Raw genomic sequence first — 9,617 nt, 5'->3', positions numbered from 1 at the left:
ATAAGTCTTTTAAGATAGCAGAGATTGAATAATATATTAGTAAAAAGTAGCTAAGAAATCGGGTCAAAGGAAACACAATAAATACTCAACGATAGTAAGAAAAAGGTAAAGAGAGTATTATTAAACATACGAAAAATAATCATAAAGACAAGAAGATTAAAAAGTTTTAAACTAAAATAAAATTAAAATTGAATTGACGTTGAAGGTGAGAACGAGTAAACAAGAAAATGTAACTAAAAATAATATTCTAATTAACAAAGTTTGACATTGATAATGAATGAAAACGTGAATGAAATAAATAAACCAAAAGCGTTAATCAACAAGTAAATGAGAAACACGTGGGAAAGTACAAGGGTAATAAAACATAAAGAAGTACCTAAATAACTTGAAAAAATTATATAATGAAAATAATTAGGAAGAAGGGGTCAAATAATAAGAAGATAGGTAAATACTGAAAAGAGGGAGAAAGGATAGAATTGTAAAGAAAAGGGAAATAGATTAAACAAAAGATAGGAGAAGACAGAATGGTTATGGAGAAATAAGAATGAGGAAGAGGATGAAGCAAAGAGATTGAAAAAATAATAAATCTATTGAAGGGATAAGGAAAGTGGGAGAGGGAGGAGTGAGGAGCAAAGGCAAGGGAACAAAGTATGCGAGATCTTTATGGGCAGAAATGTGATAGATGGTGGGCTGTTAAGGTTGAATGAGCTTGAAGGCATCTTTGCGATTCAGGTTATTGGATTTCTTTTGTTCTTATAGTTTGTTAGTGTGATGGTTAATTTTGGCTAAATGTGTTGGTTAAGCCTAGTTTTATTTGCATACCAGTATGGTAATGTCTTTTAGACCATGGTAAACAAATTGTTCACTCACTATAATTGTAAAAGTCCCAAGTAACTTCAACACCAAATGGAAAAACCTTATCAAAACATCAATCTTTGAATCCTACAATCTACAAACATATACTGCAGAAAAATAAAAACAGTGAGTACACATATCTCAACTCTCAATCACATCTATCTTCTATGGAATATGGAAAGAAGAAAATACATCATAACAACTGAAAACCAAAAAATCGCTAACCAACACAGTGGCGTGCTGTGTGTTTTCTTTATAGAATAGGAAGGCAAAGGAAGATACAATATATCTGGTCACATGCATGAAGTTCTCAAGGTAACTCAAACAAACCCTAACCCCCATCCAATCAACTAGTGTGCCCAGCTGCATGGATCCATGTGACAGTTAAGTATACCTCAACTAGATGATGAACTGGAACATGCAAGCGTGGATCCATGTGACAGTTAAGTATACCTCAGTTGGGTGATGAACTGGAACATGCAAGCATGGATCCCTTTCCTTATGAACTGCACCCTTGCTCAACGTAACTCAAACAAACCCTAACCCTCATCCAATCACCTAGTGTGCCCAGCTGCATGGATCTGTGACAGTTAAGTATACCTCAGTTGGATGATGAACTGGAACATGCAAGCATGGATCCCTTTCCTTATGAACTGCACCCTTGCTCAACGTAACTCAAACAAACCCTAACCCTCATCCAATCACCTAGTGTGCCCAGCTGCATGGATCTGTGTGACAGTTGAGTATACCTCAACTGGATGATGAACTGGAACATGCAAGCATGGGTCCCTTTCCTTACGAACTGCACCCTCTACCCAAACTGGAGTTTTACCCATGCAGGTATTTGTTTCCTACCTAAGAATAGACATCTGAAAATTCATTAACAGTGTACAATGCACAAGAATAGGAGAAAAATTGTAGACCAAGTACTCAAGATTTCATCATCAATATCAGACTGTTTGGTAATTACAGTCAAACCTGAGATTCAATCTCAGGGGCTCCAACCACGTTTCACTGAAGTTTTTACACTTTTGAATTCTGCCTCCTTGAAAAATGCTCCCTAGGCCTGAGCATGCATGTACATGCTGTCCACAATAGGATAGAAATGAGGTGTAACTCCTTCAATATGCCCCACGCTGTCCACAATAGGATAGAAATGAGGTGTAACTCTTTCAATGTGCCCCGCATCAGAAAATGCATATTATCCATAATCAAAGGTGTCGCCATTACCATGGCTGCTTGCCGTCATCATTATCTTATAATAACCTCTGCAAGTTTTTGTTTTCCATTGAATGAATTAAGAATACACACTCTTTCAAATGCATGTGTCTCTTCCACCAGATTGCCCTGAGATTCACTGTTCACTCGCTGCTTGAGGAATCTGATCTGAGGTGTCATCATTACCATGGTTGCTTGCCCTCATCAATCTCCCATAATAACCTCTACAAGTTGTTGTTTTCCATTGAATGAATTAAGTATGCGCGCTCTTTCAAAAGCATGGGTCTCTTCCATCAGATTGCCCTGAGAGTCCCTGTTCATTTACTGCATGTGGGATCTGATCCTGCATTGGTGTACACTTCCACATTCCTAGCTCTTGAAAATTTGCAAAAGGAGGTTTGAAAGAAGTGTTTATATTCTTGACCAAAATAGCAGACTCTCCGATCCCTAGCTGATGCAAACTTTAGCCGAATTGAGATCCCCTGCAAGTCATGCAAAATATAGTTTCCTAGTTTCCTTGCAAACTTTGTTTAAGGAATGAAAAACTGATTTAGAAGAAGAAATCATCTGTGCATGTGTATGCTAAATTTTAATTTATTTTTCTGCTATTTACTGTTTTACAGCTAGTGTGTAATGGTAGCTGTGTTCAGAATTTATATTTCTCTGTAAATTAAATTCTGCAATTGATTTATTTGATTGAAGAACACAAGGACAGCGTCACCGAGGGGAGGAAAATTTATAATAAATTGTGATTATTAGGCATGGTGCATTGTTGTCATGGCTTGGGAGGTTTGCATCTGTCAAACAACTCTCAATTCAAATAGCCCTTGCAACCATGGCAACAAAGAGTCATTAGAATCAGTTTTGCAACCATGGTACTTTAAGATAGATTAACTGGATTTTTTGAAGCACCTACCACTTGAAGGGATGTGAGGAGGCATCTGGTGGACTTATAGGGGTCCTAAAAGAATCCTTTGGTATGCAGAAGTAACCCTTACCTCGTTCAGGTTTTACATTTTATGTTTATTTTGCTTGAGCAATTTCTTTTTGTTAGCTCCACTGGTGGAGCCTTAATAATAAATATTAAGGATGTGGGTCCAAAGTTTGAACTGTAGTCACTGCTGTGATGATTCTGGTTCTGTTTCTTGGAGAATTAATGCTATTCTCAACCAAAAATAATTATAGTCACTATTACTGAGTTTGGTGACTTTTTCTCTTCTTGGACATTCTGAAAATTTTGACAGTTTTTGCTTTCCTTCTGTCTTTATGTGACTATCATATTTTTTGAATGGTCTGATATTAAATTAGCTAATATTATGTGTTATTTAAAATTTTTAAGGATAGCTCAGTGGAAAACACTCCAATTTCTATCTTTTTGAAGTTTTGGAATTGTAATTTACTAATTTTGGTTATATTATTTTGTCGATCTCATTTTAATTGAGTTTCGTATTGCATCACCTATCAACTATACCTTCACGAGAAACAACCTTTGGTTTTGCTTTGAAGTGTAGGGTGATATTTTTTTGGGTTATTTTTTTCCTGGGTTGTGAAGTTGATCTGGATAGGTACTTATATTCCCTACATTCAGGTATGTTATGCTGTCAATGTCTGCGTAATGGTGGTGTGTTCAAAGTTCAAACATTCTGACTTGATGGGAAATAACTTGAAATTACTGGTTTACAAAGACCATTCAGAGCTCTCAAGTCCCAACCAGACAGAGTTAATGGTTCACAAAGACTATTCAGAGCTCTCAAGTCCGAAGTCCTAACCATAGAGAAGGCTGGGTTGTCAATTGCTTTGCACATCTAAGTATTGCATGAAACTGCTGCATGGTTAGATATGAGTGGAATAGGGTTTTCCATCAACTAATAGGGTTCATCGTTTCTCATGTTTGGAATCTGTGTTGGTAAACAAGGCAGGTGGCATGAATGGGGGCATAAAAATTCACTGTACAGGAAAATACGGTGCCATTACTGTGCTCCAAATGTGGGCCTGCAAAAGTGGTAGAGCAAATACTTGCATCAGGGAGCAGAGAGTTTGAGTATTGAGTAAATAGTGTTGCTCAATTTTGAATTCTTGCATGTATATGGTGTAGATGTAGCTATATTTTGACTTATCTTGTATTCTTTTGTTTCCAGGACAATTGATGCATTAAGCAAGATATGTATTTGTATTTAAAGTTTGTCAAATGGTTGGGGAGGTCACCTGACATTTTGCTGAGTTTTGGTCGGTCTTATGTTCTCGCTGTTGATGTTTGTTGGAGGTACATGTTAGTTTTAATCAGTATACTATCTTTTATTCTGTGTCATATCAATATCCATATTTTTCTTGTTTTGTTTGAGAATAACTACTTTCACAGATCTGTCATTCACCTTAACCCTGGTCTATTAAGCAAGGTTTAAATCTCATACTGGTTTGTTTTTAATTTTTGACATCATGGTAATTAATGATTGGCATTCAAGTGTTTTTTTCTCTTTTTTTCTTATGTTCTTTTTTACATTAGGCGTCAAGTCCCGTCTTTTCATTTAGTTTATTAGTGTTACCTACAGAGATGACACATCTCTTCCATTCAGGGCATGGAGTGCAATACGAATTAGTATTTATTAAGCTTGACTTTCTTTTTATTGTGAAGTATGAATAGAAAGTAGGATGAACAGAAAGTTTAGAACACAACCATATTATGTTATATGTGAAACTGCATAGTAAATTGTAGAAAAATTGTGGTTGTGGTGGTGTTGATGTGAATGGGCATCATAACTGAGAGTAAATGGAAAGCTACATTTTATGTTATTCAAAAGTTTTCTAATATGATAATATTGTTCCTTGTAAACGTTATTATTTTACTTATTTTGTTTCGTCTCTCTTCTGTCTATTTTCCTAAGATCTTCAGTGTGAAATGTTTGGAGTATAGCAGGTAACTGCTGTAGCAACGTGCAATATTTTTCAATCCCATTACCCTACTAAAAAAGTGACCATGTTTTGAGTGGATATTTCAACGGGTTTAGTGAAATTTGAATACTTGATACATATATATCTTTCAATATTGGAGATTAGTTGTAAAACTCTCACGGTGAGACCTAAGTGGAGGGTACTGTATGTCGTTACTCTTTCTTTATATTTGTTGTCCGAGCTGGCTTCGTTTTTTAATTCATTTCTATACCTTGAAGGATAGTGTACTCAGTGGTTGCTTTTTGTATCCTTGTGATGGTTCTCCAAGCCTTTTTTCATTTGCTTTCTTGTGCTTTTGCAAAATCTGGACCCTTTTATCCTTTTTCTCAACGCTCATCTTTAGATTCCATTTTATTTTTTATTTTTTTTACCCTTTCCCTGAAAAATACTTTTCATCATGTATATTTGTGGTGTTCGAAATTACATATATTTTGGATTATATGGAAATCCTTCTTACCTTTGACATTGTGTTAGCAAGCTTATTTTTTGGTGGCAATAGCTTGAGATGGAGTTTTTACAGTTATTTGCTTTCTCAATATAATTTGTGGTGTGAAAAAATTGGTTCTTCATACATATGTAAAGCTTATTTTTTGATGCATGTCATTGATGGCAACAGCTTCAGATGGAGGGGATGAAATTGATGCCGTGCTTCAGTTTTGAATGACCTTTTGACAAGGGTCAATAATTGAACCAAGCAATGGTCTTTTACGAGTTTCAGTATATCTATATTTTCATTTATGTTTGGCCATAACGATCATGTTTTTCAACTACGCAAAAGGTTAATTAGCAGCTCTAGGCAATGATGATGAAATATGCTTTACCAGACTGTGGGATGCTTTGATATGGTATTGGCAGAGTTAAATCTGGGTTATAACTAGTTATACTTGAAAATATGACTGGCCTTCTGATGTTTATGAATTTTTGTAAACTTTTATTTCTTCTATATTTGACAGGCCATGCGATAATGTTTTCTAATTATTCGAAAGGTAAATTAGCAGTTCTGGTCATCCTTGCCCCTTGCATATATAATGTTTTTCTTTTGCAACGAAATATACAGGCAATACTTGTACAGATAGTTTCATTTCTATGACATATTGTTATAAATTTCTATGCAAAGCTTTACATGAAGGTTTCCAGATTTTTGTTACAGACAAATGTGCATATGATATAGGTGAAGGTCTTTAAATAGTTGGTCTCTTTAAATGGGCATTTTCTGATCCAAGGTTGACATTTTTTAAGTTGCCCATTAGCTGTAATCTTGCGAATACAGAATAGAAATACTACACTGGTTTAGTTTTGGAGTATATTTTTTCTGTGAATTTAACGGATATTCTGCAACCTAAGTTGGTAACACCTGCAATTATGTGATTCTTCTAGAATGTCGGCATGCATATTTGGTTTATGAAAAGGACTTTTGGCACAATATTTTACAATTTTCTTTTTTTAAATACGCTTAATATTATTTTGATAATACGCTTATTATTATCTCTCTGCAGCACGCATACCCTTCTCCAATATATGGAAATAATACACTGCAATATAGCTGGCTACAATACTTTAGAATGATCCCTTTAACTTCTCTGATATTTGGAAATAAATAGAGCTGGCTACAAAACTTTAGAATGACCCCTTTAACCTCTCAGATATATGGAAATAAATAGAGCTGGCTACAATACTTTAGAACAATGTTGATAATATCGGTGAAATATCGGCGATATTCGTAAATATCGCGATATTTTCAGCGAGCCGAAATATCACCGAGAAAATATCGCGATATTTTCTGCTCCCGAAAATATCGCAATATTTCTGAAATATTGCCGATATTTCGGCAAAATATCGCGCAGTGATAGTAAAAAATTTCCACGTGGGATATAAAAGTCCGATTTTGGTTTTTTTTCAATTATTTTCATTTTTGATTGCTGGAGAAGGAAGGGGAGAGCTATGTGCTCGCTGCCAAGGAGGGTTTGAGCGTTCCATAGCTATTATCGCCACCAACAATGAAGATTTCATTGATCCAAGCTTCAAGAACAATGAGACAATTTAATTTCTTCCATTAATAGGTATGTTCAAATAAATCCTTATTTTAATGAATTTTTTGTTAGTTTTAGGATTGTTCTTGCTTGCCTATTTGCTTACAATCATTTTGCTTGATTTTTTTTTTCCATTTGAAAAGATTTTCATGCCCATGAGCAAATGCAAGGGTTTTAAGTTTTTAAGTTTTCAAGTTTTCTCCATATTTGGAGAGCAAACTCCATTTTTTTTGAGTTCATAGCTGCAGAGGCTATTTATTAATTTTATTATATATTAGGGGTTCATCTCTATAAAATTTCTTCACCTTAGAAATTAGTTTTTTATTGTGCAATGTGAAGTTGTGAACAGTGAAGTAGGTTTACTGTTTGCCTATTTCTAAAAGTATGAAGTTGTGAACAGTGAAGTAGGTTTACTGTTTGCCTATTTCTAAAAGTAAATTCTATGTATGAATTTATGAAATTTCAAATGAATTTTCAATTTCCAATTCACATTGCAAAATTGCAAATTTGCAAATAATGTAGCAAAAACATTGTTTTGTAAAATGATGTGGTTATTAGTATTACTTATTAAGTTACTAATTCCAATTTTTTTTTGGTGCCCTAGGTTTGAGTTAACCCACTACAAAATACGAATATGCCAAAAGCCTTGGACCCATTTTGGGAGTATGGGAAGCCTGATGGTGGGACAAATTGTGCATATCTTACATGCAAATTGTGTGGGACCAGGATGACAGGTGGGGTTACACGACTGAAATAACATCTTGCTAGACTCGGTGGACATGATGTTGGGGTTTGTACAGTTTCTAGTCCGGAGCTTATACAAAAAGCTCTTGAAGCAATTGATGAAAAGGACAGAAAGAAGGAAGAGGCAGAAAGAAACAAAGCTGAACGTGCAGGTAGATCTTTCGGGATATCTTCTCTTGATTTTGATGTTGAGGGTAGTGGCCCTAGTGGGAGGGGCTTCACGGCTGGCACACCATCACCTACTACTGCTAGTGCGACTGCGAGGTCATCATTTTTTGTTCCACAAACAGGACCTGGAGCACAACCTGGCATAAAATCACTTGTTAAAAAGAAGGAGAAGCAAGAAGCAGATAGAGTCATGGGGAGGTGTATTTTCTGGAGCGACTTACCTCTCAGCATCACCAAAACAAATCCATTTTGACAGCTAATGTGTGATGCTATTGCTGTTGTGGGCTCAGGGTACAAAAGTGCCACATATGAGGAGTTGCAGGGGCCAATTCATCAAGCAGAAAAGCAGGACATCAACTCTAGATTGGCGGAGTTGAAAAAGACATGGGAAGTTATTGGATGCACAATGATGTCTGATGGTTGGACAGATAGGAAGGTTGGGACCCCTTTTAAATTTCTTGATACATTGTCCTAAAGGTACCATGTTTATTAAATTCGTTGGATGCATCAGAACATATCAAAGATGCAACAACGATATGTGAGTTGTTAGATGGGTTCATTCAGGAGATTGGTGTGTAGAATGTGGTGCAAGTCATAACAGAGAATGCAGCTAATTATGTGTCTGCCGGCAAAATGCTTATGGAGAGGCATCCCACATTGTTCTGGACTCCGTGTGTAGCACATTGTCTCGATTTGTTGCTTGAGGATATGGGGAAACTCTCCTTCATCAAGGAGGCGGTTGATATGGTTAGGAGCATCCCCAAGTTTATTTATAACCATGCTTTTGTTCTTAGTCTCATGAGGAGGTTCACCAGAAACAAGGAGTTTCGGCGTCCTGCCATCACATGTTTTGCCACAAACTTTATTACTCTTAAGTGTTTGCTTCAATGTCAGTTCGAGTTGAAGCAAATGTTTGTGTTTGATGATTGGCGTAATTGTAGATACAACAGGAGACATGACGAGAAAGCCATTGCAAAAATGGTGTACTCTAAGACATTTTGGCATGGAGTAGAAGAAGCATGTGCATAGTAAAGGTTCTTAGATTGGTGGATGGAGAGAAGCCTGCAATGGCTTATTTGTATGAGGGCATGGATAGAGCCAAGGAGGCCATTCGTTCCTATTATGCGGACAAGGGTTCTGTTGGCCTTGGTAGGCTGATGATGTTATGGGATGTGATTGATAGTCGGTGGACAAGGATGCTTCATCGACCCATTCATGCAGCAGCACTCTTCCTCAACCCCGCATTTTCATATAAATGCAACTTTGATTTTGATGGCGAGGTGATGGAAGGGCTTCATTCCTGTATTTAGAGGATGGTACCTGATCTTGAGTTTCGTAGCAAAATCAATCATGAGATACAGTCTTATCGGGATTGTGTTGGCCTATTTGGCTTTGATGATGCTATTAGGGAAAGGACCCTCTTCATGCCACATAAGTGACAAGTCATCACTCATTAGAAATTAGAATTTTCAATTTAGAATTTCCTTATAATTCTATTTTTTTTAAATTCAATTATGACATTTTATTTGAAAGTTTAATTATGTTTTAAGTTTTTGAATTTTTTATTTCATTATTTTGTTGTAGATATTTGGTGGCGAAGCTATGGTGCAAGGGCACCAAATTTGCAGAAATTGGCCATACGAATTTTGAGTC

General features: G+C 36.1%; 1 long non-coding RNA gene across 1 annotated transcript in view; it reads left to right on the top strand.

Moving 5' to 3' along the window:
* Nucleotides 1-7,648, top strand: part of LOC149206458 (uncharacterized) — a 25,603-nt gene extending 17,955 nt beyond the window's left edge. Inside the window, exons 2-3 of the long non-coding RNA XR_016252549.1 lie at nucleotides 5,639-7,409; nucleotides 7,461-7,648. This is a non-coding gene — a long non-coding RNA (uncharacterized LOC149206458). The remainder of the gene's footprint in view (nucleotides 1-5,638; nucleotides 7,410-7,460) is intronic.
* Nucleotides 7,649-9,617: the final 1,969 nt, after the last annotated feature.

Source organism: Pinus tabuliformis, chromosome 1_2, assembly GCF_031772625.1.
Source record: "Pinus tabuliformis cultivar Carrire ecotype Pingquan chromosome 1_2, CPIR1, whole genome shotgun sequence".
NCBI lineage: Eukaryota > Viridiplantae > Streptophyta > Pinopsida > Pinales > Pinaceae > Pinus > Pinus tabuliformis.
The sequence above is the reverse complement of the archived record's forward strand: the minus strand, read 5'-3'. Positions and strand labels throughout refer to the sequence as shown.